This window comes from Phasianus colchicus, chromosome 6 (assembly GCF_987193195.1).
Source record: "Phasianus colchicus chromosome 6, bPhaCol1.hap1.1, whole genome shotgun sequence".
Taxonomy (NCBI): Eukaryota; Metazoa; Chordata; class Aves; order Galliformes; family Phasianidae; genus Phasianus; species Phasianus colchicus.
Genome location: NC_143441.1, coordinates 18,561,257 through 18,580,119, shown reverse-complemented (window position 1 = coordinate 18,580,119; position 18,863 = coordinate 18,561,257).

The following is an 18,863-nucleotide window of genomic DNA, read 5'->3' as shown; positions in this document are numbered from 1 at the left end:
TCTGTTCATAGCAGTTGGTTCCTTATCAACACCAATACTTAATGCCTGCTAGTAACTGTTCTCTCAGTAGATTTTATGGTCCATTTTAATTTTGTATCACAAAGGACAGCACAGAAAAAAATGCTGGACTGAGTATAATTTATAATGAAAACTCTCACTGTGGTTCCCATTAGAAACGGTAACAGTTAGGACACTCGTATTGGCTTGAATTCTCTAGGTTACAAGGTTCAGTTTATGTGTTTGTGGAAGCTAACTAAATTAAAATAATAACTTGTACACTTTTAACACTTTTTTACTCTTTTTTTTTTTTTTTTTTTTTTTAGGAAAAGTACAGTGAGATTCAAAGTTGCTTATTTCTCATTTTAAAAATCATTTCATTTGGTCTACTTGCAAACTCCTCAAATCAGGGAGCAACATACTTTTGAGAAAATGATGACAAAATGACAACAGCACAGAGCACATATTAACCCTGCCACATCATAGCTGGCTGCTTTTGCCACGTACAGGATATATGGGCACAGTTCAGACAATTTGTCACGTGTGTTTCCTTCCCCAAACCTACATGATATAGCTGAAGAGGAGGTTACAAAAGCTGTCCTGAAAGCCTCTCACTTATGATCTGCATCCTACAACATGGAATATTCTAAATATCATGGGCTTTCCCTAGCTAACAAGCTGGTTATACTGGCTATGCATAGAGATACAGATTTGGGTCTTAATTAGCATCTGCAGTTTAATCAGACCATTTATGATCCTGAGAAATCTGAACTGTGGTCTTTCTGGTTTTTCTGATGACAGACAAATACCAAACAAAAAGAAATTAAAATAATGGTTTAATAAATAAAGCATTTGCAGCAGCTATGGTTGTGACAACTTTCCTGAAAAAGTAGGACGTTTGAAGCTCTGTTTTTTCAGTGTCTGAAGATTTTTAAGATAGTAGATGCAAGAATAACACATTAGGGAACTCACAAAAGTTTTTGTAGTTTAAGTTTAAACAGTATTCTATTTAATTTTACTGCAACTAACTCTCTCTCAGTGACAATGCTGTAAATCTCCAGCTAGGCTCAGTTTAGTCATAAAAGAAGTTGGGCCAGGAGAAAATCAGGAATAAATTGCCATGAAAGTGGATTGGCCTGTTCAGTCTGGTGACCTAGTGAAACAGCACAGGACTTTATAATCTTTGACGCAGACAGGTCTTCATTGTTGGAGGAAGCAGGAAGTGTAAAGAAGGCTGTAATTGCATATTCTTTAATAAGAAATATAATTGTTGCTTTCTCCAAGCAGATCTCAGACAGATTTTAATAGTGAGCGCACACTGAAAAGTCTCTGAAACACACCCTTCCTTCCTAATTTGTTCATATACATTGATATATTCTAATGTGTTTACACCCTCTACAAATTTAGTACACATAGAGCATTTCTGATGTGCAGTGTAACTCTTTTTTGTTTTTAGATCAACTATTATGTAGAGAAATATAATGGAGCATGACTCAGTAAGAAAGTCCAAAATATGTGTTTGTTTTCATACTTTGAAGTTTCTGTCTTAAAATAAAGGTTTATTATTAACATGATTATAGTGATTGGAGTCTTTACTGCAGTGTCAGAACTGTGCTATCTTTCATATTCACTGAATCAGTTCCAGTTGTGCACAATGATTTAAAAAACAAAATAAAAATCAAGCAGTTTTTGTTTCAAGAAACTTTGAATTAGTAGTGAAGTAGTATCATTTTCTGTGCTGAATTTGAAGGAATCACTTATTGTTTTGAAGTAGTAAGAAGAATAAATCTTGGGCAGTATGAGGAAAAGCAGTGTTACACAAAACGTATTGTAACTACTGAGTATGAACTTCATCAAAAACAGACGTGAGCTTCTCCTAGCAGAGTTTTATCTGTGGTGTCCTAAATGCAGTTTTCCTCATTTCTTCACATTCTATACTCTTGTTCTAGTCATTACAAAACAACTGCTTGTTTTAATTGGCAGTAGGTGCAAGATTTCCTGTCAACCATGGTAACAGAGGCTTGAGATTTACAAATGATTGTTTAGTTTTTATCAAACTCCCTCGATCTATACAGTTAAGCAAAAACATGCTATACTTTGGAAATGAGTTCAGCAGTGACTGTCCTTCAGAAACTCTGCTATGGATTGTTCTGCAGTGCCACAGACAGCGTTTTTCAGGACAATTAAGATCACAGACACATGTTCTGTTGAGTATCATGTTTTAAAAGGCATAATTCTTATTTCTGGGAAATGTAAAGTGAAGAAAACATTAGCTTTTCCTCCCAGGAGTCTCATTTCTTCAGCTTATTTATAAAACAGATACCCCACCAAGACAGTGGACTTCTAAGACTGCATGATGATGCAACTGCAGAACAATCAGCTCTAAAATGTTAAAGAATTCAGGCTTTGTGCACATTTTTTGTTTTATTTTGTTTACTACAAAAAGAAAAGAAGAAAAACAAAAAGGAAAGGAATAAGGAAAGGAGAGAAAAGAAGAGAACAAGAAGAGAAGAGAAAAGAAAGGATGAGGAAAGAGAAGAGAAGAGAAGAGAAGAGAAGAGAAGAGAAGAGAAGAGAAGAGAAGAGAAGAGAAGAGAAGAGAAGAGAAGAGAAGAGAAGAGAAGAGAAGAGAAGAGAAGAGAAAAGAAAAAAGAAAAGAAAAGAAAAGAAAAGAAAAGAAAAGAAAAGAAAAGAAAAGAAAAGAAAAGAAAAGAAAAGAAAAGAAAAGAAAAGAAAAGAAAAGAAAAGAAAAGAAAAGAAAAGAAAAGAAAAGAAAAGAAAAGAAAAGAAAAGAAAAGAAAAGAAAAGAAAAGAAAAGAAAAGAAAAGAAAAGAAAAAAGAAAAGAAAAAAAAGAAAAGAAAAGAAAAAAAAAGGAAAAAAAAGAAAAGAAAAGAAAAGAAAAGAAAAGAAAAGAAAAGAAAAGAAAAGAAAAGAAAAGAAAAGAAAAGAAAAGAAAAGAAAAGAAAAGAAAAGAAAAGAAAAGAAAAGAAAAGAAAAGAAAAGAAAAGGAAAAAAAGAAAAGGAAAAAAAGAAAAGAAAAGAAAAAAGAAAAGAAAAGAAAAAAGAAAAGAAAAAAAAGAAAAGAAAAAAAAGAAAAAAAAAGGAAAAAAAAGAAAAGAAAAGAAAAGAAAAGAAAAGAAAAGAAAAGAAAAGAAAAGAAAAGAAAAGAAAAGAAAAGAAAAGAAAAGAAAAGAAAAGAAAAGAAAAGAAAAGAAAAGAAAAGAAAAGAAAAGAAAAGAAAAGAAAAGAAAAGAAAAGAAAAGAAAAGAAAAGAAAAGAAAAGAAAAGAAAAGAAAAGAAAAGAGCAATCTCTTGTAAATTTTCCACTGGCTTTAGAATGTATGCACTTATCTGATAGTACTTGGTGAGAGTTCATCAAGTCCTTTTATATCTTTCACTAATCAGTCACCCCTTGATTAAGGTTTCACTTGCTCAGGTGACCTGTGGAGGAAGTATTCCATCCCTAATACTTAGGATATGTTGACAGAGGATGTTCTATTAAAAAAAGAATATTTGCAGGAGAGGAAAGGAAAGGAGAAAAAGAGCACTACTGTTTTCCATAGTTTATATGGTTTGTCTTTTTCAAAACCACACGTCTAGGTAAGATGTACTAGTAAGAGTAGGAAAATGGAATCATGGTTTGCTACTGCTTGGCAATATTCATGCAGTGAGTCAAGTCAACAATACTGAGGTTGAGAAGAACACAAACCAAGGAGGCTGCCCATGCAAATGATGCATCCTAGTTGCTTCCTGATGAACTCTTCCATGAAATCTTGCTGCACCCATCTTGATTGCATATGCTAATCCTGTCTTTTTAATTGACTCATAACAGATTTATCTGGATTTCCAACTTCCTCTTCTCTTTAGAATGTTAATTAAAAGAAAAATGATTACACTTAAGATATTCATGACAATAACATAGTTTTCTGCTAGAGAGCCAAATTTTGGTTTTATTTATATGGAACCATTTAAAATCAATGATCTTGAGTCTATTCTGCACTGTAGACTTTTAATATCCATAAAGTTCAAAATGTCCTTATCAGGAAAAGAAGAAATTTCATATAATAGATTTTCTAAACATCACCACAGACAGAAAAACTAAAGAAAAAAAAAATCAACTTTTATAATGAAATTTATCTAACAAGTCAAAATCCAGTTGAGAATAAGTCAGAGTGAAAATGAGCCCAGAGATACTCATGCAGACATATATTCTTCTGTTCCTCTAAATCAGTCACTGTCGCTACTTGGCCTTCAGAAATAGCAAAAAGGGAGCTTGTATTTCACCTTACAGAGTATAGAGTTTTTGAGACATGTCCCTTGCATAAGCAGAAGATTGTTCTATGCTATTTCTTATTCCAGATGCAGAATTTTTTTTTTATTTTTACTTAGAACTTGGGAGTTCTCTAAACAATATATTTGCTATGGTTTTTTTTTTTTTTTTTTAATATATGAAAAAAATAGGATCTAATTAAAGATGGAGAAGTAGAATGAAAATGCCCTTTCTTCCTCTTTTTTTTTTTTTTTTTTTTTTTAAGAAAACCAACAATTCCTATTGTGAAATTATACAGGGCCATTTTATTTTATTTTATTTTTTATTATTTTTTATTTTATTCTTTAATCATGTTTGTCTGTTTATTTTTCTTTTCTTCTTAGCAAGGCACTTCATGCTCATACTCTTTGTTGGTACCCCCCAGTATCGTTGTTGTTGTTGTTTCATTTATTATTTTTATATTCAGTAGATTAAATCATACTATCCTATTTGGGATCTTCCCACCACTACAGCTTTTGCCACCCATAACCTTATTTTATGATCAAAGGGGAAATAAAGGGAAAGCAGCAATGTTAATAGGCTTTCCCATGCAGTCACTCTGGGAATGGTCTTTTTATAAGTGTCTTGAACTTGACCTCTTCAGACGGCCCAAAGGTCCAACACACATTTTGAAAGTTGCATTTAAATTTTAATATTTTTATTCTGTGAAGCCATTTAAAACCTGGCCCTCAAAACACAAAGCATAAATCTTTCAGGACAGTCATACAGTAAAATTGATGTGTGCGGAAGAGAAGTTCCGGAAAACCCCTAAAGCTCTGTTGCTTTGCTTTTCATGTCATTTTATGGATGCCTTCCCTACAACACTACCAAATAATCAAACAAAATCCAATGAATAATATTGTGATTTCATCACTCTGGCATTTGAACTTGCAAATACAATTTAGCAATGAATTAGGAGAGGAAAAGTTTTGCGTTGCCCCACCCTCATTATAAAAATGTTCTTCAGAGCCAAGCATTTCAGGCATTAGAAAGATTTACAGTAATAATATAAGTGGTTATAATGAACTTGGGAACAAGGGAGTCTTGTAAGAGATTCACAGAATGAGAGGGAGGTTTTGTAAGCAATTCTATCAACACTAAATAAATATTTAGGAAGATAGTCTTCTCTTAGTAAGCCTGTGTAATAATTGTAGTGCTAATAGGAAGTATATGATTTGGGTACAAGAAGATATGTATCTCTGAGACCATACAACTTGTTTGTGTGGGTGAATCTAGCTCATTAAAGGCACTGATTTGACTGTCCTGATTGCTACAGTCTTCTTTCCATGAAAATAAGTAAGCTTTGTCACCAGCTGTGCAAGATTTCCAGCCATCCCTCAGTTCAACTGAGGCAAATCTCTTTTGTTTGTGATCTCTTTTTTGAGGAGATGGCAGCCCGCAAGGCTGTGATGTGACAGAAAAGGGCGCTTGTTTTAAATGATCAAACTTGATCTGTAGGTGAAGGTTACATCACTGCCCATTTCTACAATACTAGTGTGTACGACGCAAGCATGAAATTCCTCTTTTATTTTCCTTTGCTTGCACAAACTTCTTAGCTCCAACTCCTAAATCCAAATCTCTGACCATACCAGTACACAGAGAAAATAGGAAGTCTGGGAATGGGGAATGGCAAGGAGCGGGAGGAGGCAGGTGACAGTGGCTCCATCCACCTCTGTCATGCTTGATCTGGTACCTCGTTTTGCTGTCCTGCTGTAAGATGAGGGGCTGGAATGGAGCATGACTTTCTGTTCCTGGCACTCGCCCTGGCTTTCTGTGATCCTTAATGAGCTAAAGATCATCATCACATAAAGATGTGTACACAGAAATAGGGAATCCCGCTGCAATTGCTGGAAAAAAAAAAAAAAGAAAAGAAAAGAAAAGAAAAAAAGAAAAAAGAAAAAAGAAAAAAAAACAACTAATTAACTTAATGAGATTTGGAATATTACAAGGGAACTCCAGCTGGAACCAGATCTGAACTTGAGTGCGAAACATTCCTGAATATACTACCACAAACTTGTTTCAAGGAGAACATGTGCTCAGACATACAAATGGCTAGATTCTGATCCTGGTAACACCAGCATGAGTCTCTTGACTCATATAAACCTAACTCAGAGGACTAGCCCTGAAGACTATAAAATGAAGATGCACACATGCCTCAGGAGAATATGAAAGGAGGGTGGAGGTAGGAGAATTTAGCCACACATCTTGCTCGAACACCTGAAGACAGGTAGACCTGGCAGCAGTTGCCTAAGACAAGACTTTCATCCTACATAATCACTACTTTCCATAATTAAGAGTAGAGTCTGACTGAGTTCACACTTATAGTGCTGTAGTCTTGCTACACTCAGGTTCTCCATACAATACCTCTTTCCCTGTTCTCTAACAAACACACTTCACTTTATTTAAGATAAGTAGCTGAGCTGCTATGATTGTTGGGCTTCTTGGGAGGAAGGGGACTGGCTTGTGAATACCAAGAAGATAGAATGAGGAGTGAAGAAACACATTCTCCTTCCACTATAATGCAATAAGGCAGCAGGCTAGGCTCAAAATAGGCAGAGGAAGTGTGGAATGACCCAAGTGATGACAGGCTTGGTGGCATTCTCCTGCATGTATAGAAGACACTTGTTTTGTCCATATGTCTCCATACTGTAGCTGAAAAGCTACTGTAGTGTTCTCATGATATTCAGGCTGCAAGTTAAAGCTGAAGGGGAAAGCCAGTCTGTTTCCATCTAGTTTACAAACTTTTGGAAAATGTCAGTAAAATAAAGATCTTTACATTAACTAGTCTTTATTCTTTTCCACCTGTGGAAGTACCGAAAGCTCTCACTTCAATCAAAGTTAATGTGAGTTTTCCTGAAATAAGAATTGGCCCTTGATAGAGCTCTGACTTGTCACCTATTTAAGAGTATTTTCATTACTTTCTGATTACTTACCCAGTGTTGCCAAATTTAACTTTTCTTTATTAAGTAATTTAATACTTAGAGCTCACAAAAAACTTAACATGTCATCCTTCCCTTTCATTTTAATTGATTCAAAGCAAACTCCATTTCTTAAAGCAGATTTTTTTTTTCATAGCACATCTGAACTTGCAATGAGAGAGACTAATGCAAAACAAATAACAACTTACTTTTCTCAAACTTTTGAACAAGCTAAAACACATCTAAAACTGTATTCACAGTAATTGATACTAATTTAAATGCTGAAGCTGCATTAACAAGAAATGAAAAGAAGTATTTGGGGTCTTATCTTTTGCAGTGTGAATGTTTTTCATGATCAGCTTTTCATAAATGCAGAAATATTATACCTTGTATAATTTCCATGATAAATGCTATTGCTGTTTGGCATTTTGTGGGGTGTGGTTTATAATTCTATTAACACCATCTGTTGTTTAAAAGATAATATAGAATGTTTAAAAATTACCAAAAAGGCTGGTGTACACAGAATCAAGAGCAATATTTGCATTTTGCTCTTTGCCTGGCAATTTGTCTACACATTCTGATTCATACTGAAGCTAGTTGAATTTAACTCTTTATGGTTCATGTGATTCTTTAAATATCTCCACTGGACTAGTACATTATGTATCTGAAACAGTCTTTGCTGCCAGATCTTAAAAATGCTAAAGGCAAAGGAGGGTAATTAAAGGATATTTTATGAAAGGACTAAGGACCCTGAGGATCATCTACAAGCAGAATTACACATCTTTAAAAGGGAAAGGCAGGCCAACAAGATGAATGAGGAATGGATATGTTTGCATGAATTTCTGCTAGAAACACTTAGACACATCCAAAGGCAAAATAAATAAATAAAATAAAATAAAATAAAATAAAATAAAATAAATAAACAAATAAACAAACACTTATTTCCTGAAGCTGAATGGAAACACAGCATCATGAGCAGGTGGTTTTACACATTTTACTCCACCCACAGCCTGAGAACAGAGCCAGTTAAAATACAAAGGCAGGAGAGGTCATAAATACAGGAGGTAAGGGATGCTTGAGTGAACTTGGAGGAAGATCAGTGACAAAAGACTAGGAGAGATGCCTGTGGTTGGCCTGCATCTTGGCCAGGTGGAGAGCTATTTCAGCTTTGCTTAACAGGCTTAAACTATCATGGCCTTCTCTGATCTCTATTACCTAACTGCTTGAAATAAATAGCCAGTTGCATTTAGGGAGAGAGGAGAGATAAAACACTTTTAGATATGAGCTTTTCAATTACGATTTGACTCTTCTGGATTTATGGGGCAGAGACAATTGCCCTCTTTTGCTAGAAACACACAGAGAAAAAGATATTTTCCAGCATGAATCTTCAAAACAAAATCTGTAGCACTTTGGCTTCCAGCTACAGATTTCCTATCTAAAGGATACACAAAGGAGAACAAATCCCCTGTTACTAAGAAAATACTATGTCAAGGAAAGGACCTAGCTATTCTAGTACAGTATTCATATTCTGTGATTAAAAAAAATAATAATAATAACAAAACAAACAAACAAACAAACAAAAACTAACCAAAGAGACAAAAACTCTTGTATGGATTGTATACACTTTATCAAGGAATTAGGCTGATTTTAATTCTAGAATAATCGTTTCACTCACAATGCAGAGTAATTATTCCTGAATAAAGCCTTTTTTTTTTAATTGCAATGAAGTGTCCACAGGGAGCTATCACAGAGTAGTTATCCCAGAATTGCTATGCTGCTTAACTTCCCCCATGTAGACAAGCCTTAAGAAATCATATCCAAAAGAAGATTGAGGAGAAAAAGTGTCTGCGCATGTGTTATTGATTGAAGTGTGAATTCTAAAAGTTTTACACTGTAATGCAGATGCTGTAAACCACACATTTATCCCAGGAAAGTACATGGTAATAGTAGCAGTAAAATATTTTTTGTGGAACTGAGTGTAATAAGAATTCACACCTTTTCTTTTTATTTAAAAGTTACTTTCAAATATTTCAAATTGAGCTTTTACCTCTACTCAATGCAGATACACTGTTTACCAAACAGGCTTTTGGTATTCCTCCTCTGGATCTTTTGGGAATCTGTACTGGAATATAGTAGCATCAGTATGGTGCTGGGTCATAACTCTTTAAATGAAGTGAAATGCTATACCTTTGGCATGTGCCTCAACAGCAAATTAAACACAAGAAAAAGAAAGAGGGGTGTTTTATTAGCTGAGCCTGTACCCCTCCTATTATATTAATACTTTAAGTACATTACTGATAAGCATGGGGCAGCCTAGCCTCCCTCTTGTGTCAAGCCAAATGATGTATAGTTGCAACTGTATTGATTATATTTGGGTCTCATTTATATGCTCCTGTAACTTGCTTTTTATTAAAACAAGTCAATACAAGTCAGAAAAATCCTGGAATTTGTGATACTGGTTGGGATTTTGAAAATTGTATCACTTAAAGTTACTCCACACTCCTTGAGCGTGAATAACTCAGCCAGGATCATCTCCTCTGACTCTTGTGCTATTCTTATGACAGAGGTCCTCTTACACTATGTCTGAAAGGTCTCAGTGTGTCATTGTGGTCCCTGGAGTATGCTGTGTTACTCTGTGCCTTGGGACTTGTCCCCACTCCCACCATCACGATGGTGTCTTTGGCAAAGCCCTTCTAACAGTCTGTCCCACTCAAAGCCCGGCACCCTTGGCTCTGCCCACTCAGTGAACACACTTAGAGTATGTGGCAACCTGCCCAGCTGTGAGAGGTAATAGAGAGGAGCAAAATGCTCAGACACGAGGAAAAGAGCACTAGTTCTGCTGAGAGCACCAAAGCAGATCAACCAGCCATCATATCCACATGACAGGGATTTCTAATAAGCACCAGCGCCATTTCCGTGCCTGGTGCACAGGACCTGGCTGGCGAGAACTTCCACCTCCTGTGAAAGGTCCCAGATTTCATGGCTGCTCTGGGTCCATACCTCACACCAAGCAAAGCCGAGGCAGCCTCCTATGCAAGGACTGATTGAACCAAGGCCTGTAGTTTGGGTATACGTAGAGGAGAAGAGCTGTGTTCTGCTTTGCTTTTTTTTTTTTTTAATCTGCAGGAGTCATGTTGTCCATTTGAGGAAGTTGCTGGTAAGAACTGTTCTCTACAAGGTCACCAGGTAACCCTCCCCAGAGCAGAGAAAAGCAGTTTGCCATTTGCAGACCCACCGCCCTTCCAAATCCAAGTGACTGCAGGGGAGAGGGAGCTCTGGATGGTCCCTGCCAAGCTTTGCAGTGACCTTAGGTGCTGCCTCAGTGGACACGGCTCCAGCAAGGGCTGAGACATGTGCAGTGCCATCTGGGCCCACGCTGGCGAGGTGACCCTCCCTCCGGCACTCCGGCTGTGGACACCTGTGCCTCTTGCTTCCTCCAGAGCTTCAGCCCATGCTCCTCTCTCATCTCACCCCAACAGTGCTCAGGACACTTCCTCCATCTCTTCTCCCTGCAGACAAGAGTGACAAGCAGCTGCCTGTCCATACTGTCTGGTCTTTGTAGCCCTATGTTTCCACTAGCATTAGTTGCCAGCCTGCTTTCTCTTATACTCAACTCATAAAACACATGCTGTACTCTGAACCAGACCACCAATGGGGCCACTGGCAAAATCCTCCCATGCGTATTCCCTTTGTGATGCCTCATCCCTTATCCTTGTCTGTTTGGGCACAGGCAAGAGGTGAATCTCTGTAACAGGGTGGTGGAGAAGTCTGCAATCTCCTGGAAATTCCACTTACCCCTGCAGTCACATAGCTAGTGTAGGCTTGTCTGCTGCCACCAGAGGTTCTTCCATCTCTCCACAGCTGCCCCAGAAAATATGGAGGGGAAGCTTTTCTTAATATGCCTCTGATCTCAGTGAGTTTGAGATGACACGTGCAGCCAGCAGGAATAAATAATATTCTAATAATCTAATAATTAAGAGGATTTTCTCAAATTCTGTGGGGAGAAGCTTCTCAATATTTGAACACTGCTTTCTGGGGAAACACAAAACCAAACAGGGTTGGGAGGGGTGTTTGTTTTCCTGAGTCTTCTGGCACTTCTTGTTGTTCCATCTTGCTGAGCGTGTCTGCCAGACCTTTCCTTTCCTGTTCTGATACTTCTTTGTGATCTGGAAAACAAACAATAATAGCAGAAGTGTTTGATTAAAAAAAAAAAAAAAAAAAAAAAAAAGAGAATTTTATTTATTTACTTACTTATTTCTTTGTTTGCTTTTTTATTTCCAAATTTTTAGTGATGTTTGGGCTCAAATCTGAGAGCTGGCTGATGAACCCCATGCCAGAGTGATATTATTCCTATTTTTTGGCACCAGGTACTTGTTCGAATTGCTTTCAACTGTTTCCAGACTTGAAAATAAAATATTTGTGCTGATTTTGGTAATTAGCTTGTTTCTGCACACCTTCTTAACTGTGATATTGCTAAGGGTAGCCTTTTTACCCTTTCAAAAACCGTAAGAGAATGTTACATTTAGTGACTTTGCATTAAATTGGACAGTCTGTCCAGAAACTGTGGAAGTATTCTCTATTGGCTTGTATTTAGTGTATGTTTTTCATATTTGTCCTTGCTTCAGTCCTGATCATTAACATTGGGAAATGAGCAATGCTACAATTACAAGGGCTGCTCTGAAAGTAATGCCACCAATTTTATTATGTCAGCCCACAACATCAGAGGTGGATGTTGGTGGTATGGAAGTAGAGGATGAGCTTTTGCACCAGTGTCCCATTACAAGCAGTTGCCATGTGATAGATGGCAGCAGAGAGGCAGTCTGACAAAATGGCGACTGACATGAAAGTGCATATGAAGCAAAGGTGTGGAACTGAATTCACCCATTGACATTCATCAACGCTTGCTGAACTTTTAAGGAGATCAGACAGTGGATGTCAGCTCATTGAGGGGAGGGTGGTGTGTTGCAGCAATGGCAGCAGTGACATGAAGGACAAACCATGTTCCAGATGGCAATGCACATTTTTACAAGTACACTCTTGTTCATTGCTGTCAAAAATGCATAGCTAGTGGTGGTGAGGAATAGCATTTTGTAACTGAGAATTTGTTCTATCAAACAATATTCTTGCACTCTTTGTATCTGTTGTAGTTTCCATGGAAAGAAATAGGAGGAATTACTTTCAGAGCAATCTACATACCATGTTTAAACAGTCATTTTAGGCAAAAGTAGTGGTTTAAAGTCATGCTAGCATGTCACATGGTAATAGGAATATAACTCACTTTTTATCATGTAACACATTTGTACTAATGTCCACTCAAACGCTTTTCTATAGTTGCCATTCACTTTAATAAGAAGTCTTCCCTTGGTCCATCAACCAGAGAGGCTGTAGCAATAACAATTTTAATTATTAATACATAATTTCTTTTTGTGTAGTTCCTCCTGAACCTTAGGGTTTCTCTGACACATCTTTCCAAATATAAAATCTGAAGAAATGGGACTGATGAGTTTCTTAGACTTTGTTTTTGTTGCGCTGTAAGTAAGGAATGGAAGTCATTCTGAGACATGAATAGTCTAGATACTGTACTAACCTGCAACACACTAGCTATTGTGTTTTTAGCTATCATGACTTAGGGAAAACCTAAGTCTGTAGATTTCTCTGAATGCCTCATTTTCTGAATGCAATTTTTGTTGGATTTGTGTCTCCAACATTCATTTGCAGAGATATACAAAGCAATCATCCTGACATCTCTGGTCTCTAGTTCTCCAGTTTCATTGAGGGAATTGAGACTGGTGTATATGGAAAGATCTTGGCCTCCTGAAGAGCAATATGAGGAACTTTTTACAAGGGCATGTAGTCACATGACAAGGAGTAATGACTTTAAACTGAGAGTAGGTTTAGATTAGATGCATGGAAGAAATTCTCCACTATGAAAGCGGTGAGGCTCTGAAACAGGTTGCACAGAGAAGCTGTGGATGCCCCATCCCTGGAAATATTTAAGTCCAGGTGGATGGGGCTTTGGGTAACCTGATATTTCTGCCTATGGCAGGGGGACTGTGACTAGATGACCTTTAAGGTCCCTTCCAACCCATTATAAGATTCTATTTCTATAATTTTATGATTGCAATGAATACTTTATTACTTTTTTCTTTTCTTTCAGAGAAATTTTCAACAACCTTAGTCTGAATCTAGTTTTGATCCTGGACAGAGACTGTCTGCATTTTCAGAGATGGGAGTGACCGGAGTGAAATAGATAAGCAAGAATCATGTGGTGTTGGGCCTCATGCTAATCATGATAGTTCTTAAGTTCTGTTCATCAATTCATTTGTAAAAAATAAAAATTAAAAAAATCTCAAACCTTAATTAAACTGTGATGTTTTTCCAAAACAGCATGTTGCCATGTAAATCTACAGGGCCAATGACAGTTACACAGGCTATGTAGCATCACTGTGTGAAGACAACCATGGAGTAAAAAATGGGATTAACCCTGACGTGGCCTCTCATGTATAATGAAGTACGTTTGTTTTGCCTGAATGACCGTAACCCCTTGATTCCTTATTACTCTTGATATTTCACCTTCTGATACCTTCTGAGTGTATCAGAGTATAAAAATAGAGCTCCTTTATGCACTATGTATAAACAGAATCGATTCAAATGTGCTATTTCACTCTCACAGACCCAAAAAGTCCCTTAAGATTTAGGTTTATCACATCTGTTAACTTTACCCAAGACCAAAGGTGCTGACATCTCTGTATGATTCATAAAGAAACGTTCTGTTTACACATCAGCATGAGTCTCAAGAAGCAGTTTAGAAGTGGCTTGAAATATAGGACAGAAATTGAATGTCATATAGAAAAGCATTTGATTTTCCCATAATGGTAGCAGATACAAGATCAGCATGTGAAACATGAATATGTTTATTACTAGCAGTGCCTCAGTCAGGTTCCTAATCCAAGACTTCTCTTTAGAGGCATGTGACTCATCTATAAAAATTTACCAAGGTGGCAAATTTGGCACAAGAATGCTTGTACTTTAAAGAAGAAGTTTTTCTAAATATTTTATTAGAAGAATATATGTTCTACCTTTTACTTCTGCAGAGTTATGTAGGAATTTTCTACTCTGAAGTATCCGAATGCCAAAAATCCATATAATATACACAACAAAGCCAAAAATGGACACTTTTGCATATTATTATTAGTAGTAGTATTACAATTTTTTAGTCAAAACAGATTTCAGAAGAAAAAAAATAAATGGCTTTCAAATACTTAAGAATAATTAAAGCATAATAAACTTTATTTTTTAGTAAGAAAAAATGTGTTATAATGAATCTTGGAAACATATTTCACTTGTAAACACATTTGAAAAAAACATACATTCTCAGAAGTGTAGTCACATTGGAAGTAGTTCATTAAAATGGTTGTGACTTCTTGCAGCATATTCAGTTTGTGGTATCTACTCCTGTGAGGTAAAACTGTAGACGTTTGATAATACAGAAGTTACTGATTTACAGTCAGTCTTTTCTGTGCATAAATGATAGGATGGGGAAGGGTGAAAGAGAAGCCAATATCTATCTTTTTTCTATGGCTAATTCGAAGGAGCATTAGCAGATGAATGAGAAAAGATATTTACCTCTTTTAGGGCTGGTTCTCTGAGTTCAGCTGCTAAACCTTTCTGTTTTTCAAGATGTTTGGTATCATGGATCTCCATTGATGTAAAGCAATATGGAAGATATTGCACTTTATAGAGGCAGCATCTCCTATACTGAAAAAGAACCCCAAGATTTCCAAGCCACTTCAGATGCTGTTTGGGAACAGAATCCTGCCTCTCCCCTCTCTGCCTCCCATATGTCGACTGCTCAACTGCTCTTGTTGTAGCGATACTAATGAACACTAATGGGCCTTAATGATAAGAAAGTTCTGCTCATACCAAAGGTATACATGGAGCAGCATCACTTCTCTCCACAGCAGGACAACAATCAGAATTGATGTGCAGATAGCCACTGGCAGATGCTTGCTAAAGATGGATGACTTTTCCTTTTTTTAACCTTTTCTTATGTTTTTTATTCTTTTTAATTTTAGTTTTTATTTTTGCCAGTCTTTAGTGACCTTTTAATTTAGATGACAAACTGAAAATAGAAAAATAAGCCTCTAGTTGTAGGGCTGTGTGTCTACAATTCTCACTTAAAAAAAAAAAAAAAAAGAACATGGCCGATAATTCTGAATATTTAAACCATTTTGTTTAGGTGTCTCTTTTTGGGAAGCTATTAGAATGTTATCCACTTTACCGTGATCTGTAAAGCAGAATCCAGGTCCTGCCACAACATTTCATTTCTTTTTTTTCCCTCATCACTTTATATTTATTATTGAACTGCTGTGGAGCATTTGGTTGTATAGTAAGATAACATTTACATTTCATCAATGATCTGTCAAGGATTAGGCCAGAATGATATTTTTTTGCAATTTTTTTTTTTTTTTAATTATCAAGAAAAAGACTGTTTTGATCCAGCAAGTTTATAATCAAAGTGTACAAGAGGATATAACAAGGGTCTGAGATAACAAGGGTCTGAGATAAGTGAATGGGCTGTAAGTATGTCAAGAGAAGGAGGAGAAGGTAGGAAAAAAAAGGAGGTGAAGGGTGAGGAGGGGAAAAAAGATATTTTTTCCGTACAAAATAGCAATTTCCAGTCTTTTCTTGCTTGGCCTTTATTTTTTTTTCAGGGATATAGATTCCAGAAAAGATTATTTGCAAGTTAATAAGTCTTTCATCCTGCAAACACACATACAAGTAGTTAATTTCATACATTTACTTTAGAGAATTGAGTCTCAGGGACTTAAAATGTTTCTGAGTTCAATTTCATGTTTGGTTCTGGTTTGCTTTTTTTTGTGTGTGTGTTTTTTATTACCTTGTTGTCTTGTGTCATAATGACAAAATGGCAATCAGACACTTCTGCTTTTATATTTACAGTAACTTTGAGTGATCATATGGGGACTCACACAGGAAAGCATAACTTACTTTGAACCTCCTACCCTTTCCTCATGTATGGCTTAAAATAAGTAGGCACAGTTATCAAACTCTTGTCAGGACTTGTAACTTGTCTGCAATAACAAGGTTAACCAGCAATAGCAGTCTATGCTCTGTGGTTGCATGCCAGTAAAACACTGACAAACTGAAAACTGTAATGAGAGTAAACACTTTTTGAATATACCAAGCATAGTGACACTTTTGCATCTGGAGCTGTGGTCATGCTGAGTGGCCTTGTCCTGACCAGCCCCTGTCTTTTGAAATAAAGCCCTATTTAAAACTCATCCTGTGTTTTAAACAATGGTAATAAACTTCTACCCTAGGTTTTCAGGACACGGTTTAAAATGATTTGCCTTTGTGGTGCATTCCTACTTCCCCCAGTAAACTAGACTGAAAGTTAATAACAAGAATGGTTTCATAACTGAAAACATAAATTGTCATGGAGCTGAATAGAGTTGTAATTTATAGGCAATCAGAATCTTCAAGCAATAATTGTTCTATTATTTTTGTTTGGGTTTATTTTAGTACTTTTTTTTTCTGCAGATATGATTTGACATGTGTTGATTAATAAAACATTCACTGAAAATCATTTTCCAGCAATGAATTCTCCTAAAATGAGCTCTGTGATGTTTTGTAAATCACGTAGAGGATTCTACGCACAGAAAATTGTGACTTCCTGCTTTGGTATATAGCACGTATATACACAGCAAAGATGCAAAAGTGCAGGTTATTTGGAGATACAGGTCTGAATTTGGATGTTTGCACTTAAAAGTGGAGAGAAAGATGTTTGCTTCCCCTCCACCACACGCATTGTTTGGGAGCAGGGAGCAATGCAGTCGTAGGCACGGTGCAGTGGGCAGCCCTGGCACGGGGATGCACAGCTCTCAGCAAGCAGGTGTGTCACAGTCAGGAGCGAGCTGCATTGGCACTGCTGTGCGGGGAAGTTTGCACAGTGACTGCCAGTGCTGGCTGGAGTAGTCATTATCTTTCTGCTTTGCGTGAGTCTTCTTAATGTCTGCCTAATTTCCTCATCCTTCCTGCCCCTCTGAAAGGGGATGTTTGGCAGGTACCCATAGGAGACATGTTGGACAGGAGAGGGACAGCAGGATAGGCAGAAACCTTTGGACCCTGGCATAATTCAGATAAACCAGGGTGTTGCTGCTGGTGGCTGGAAATGAAAGCGAGTGATTTTAAGTCTCCAAAGTTGTTTGTGCTGTGAGATTCTCCTCCCAGTCAAGCCCTGGCATCCACACAGGATCTGACAGGCTGCCTGGTGGGTGTCCTAGGCAGCTCAAGAACTCCTGCATTCAACTTTGTTGTCACTCATATTTAGGGAGCAGGATGTCAAAAAGGCAAGTGAAGGAGGTGGGGCCGTAGACCTATTATCCTTCCTTATCAGCCCATGGAGCTGGGCCAGTACCTGAGGGAACAGCATGGAGCCTGATTGTTCACCTCCCATGGAGAGAAGGTACATGCCTTGAGAATGTAGCTGGGTGGTTTTACTCTCCTGCCAAAAAATTCAGAAATTTCCCTTCTTATATCAGGATGAAACAAGTGTTCTAAGGTAACTCTGGAGAAGCCAATAACCTAGAGGTTATTAGGACACTCTTCTGGAAGATAGAGAGCCATGCGGCAAGTTCTGATTCTGCATCTTTCAAACCAAACCAACCAGATACCGTGTATGGCAGGTGTCCCTTTTTTTTAACACCATAGAGTTTTTCCAAGAGTGGGAGGTTCTCCACCTCTCTGCAGAAATCTCTCTTCCTCCCTGTGTGAATTCTTCAAGTTGTCAGAGAGAGGCCAAGTAGAAGAGCTGAAAGAGATCAAGTTGTCATTGGCCTACTTCAGTCAGTTATGACACTAGTGATGCTTTTAGCAAATGACGATAATGACTTGGGAAGAACAAGTGATAGCAAAGGGAAAAGGACTGCACCATTTACCAAAAGAAGACTCAATCTGTCTTGGCCTTGATGGCAGGGGTGACAGGTCACTAACATGGAGAAGAATGCATCTATATAAGGGTGAGCAGGCAAGGCTGCCTGTCTTTGGAGATACTTTGTGAGCTGCAATCAATCACGTTCAACACCCCGAACAAACCAATTAAAGTGCTTATTTTTTTCCTGTGGGCTATCCAGAGAAGTTAGTCTCTCATATCAGCTATCCGAATGAAGGAGTTTAGCACCATTTGAGATACTCTTGTATCTCAAATCTGGGCTCCCACTCTGAAATAATTTGAATTGCAACTGGTCTAGATGCCTGGAGTAAAGTATGCCTATATAAGCGGTCTGAAAATTCCCTTTCTCCTCTGGGTCTGAGCAGATAATTGCAGAAGCATAATTTTGCAGTGTTGGTGCACCCAGAAAGAAAACAAACTTAGTTTGGAAAGCTTATGCAGAAGATCCCATCTATTCTGGGCTTTGCTGGTGGAGATCAGATGGCAGGACTTATTTCATGTTTCTATCTAATCTCTCTTCACTGTCTTATTTTATTTTCTCTTCTCTCCCTGGTGATTGATGGCTAGACTCATCTGTGATTCTGGGCTGAAGCCTACATTAAAGCAATTTCTTGGATCACCTTCATATTTGGCTTCTTCAATAGAAATACAGTATTTGCTCCTTTT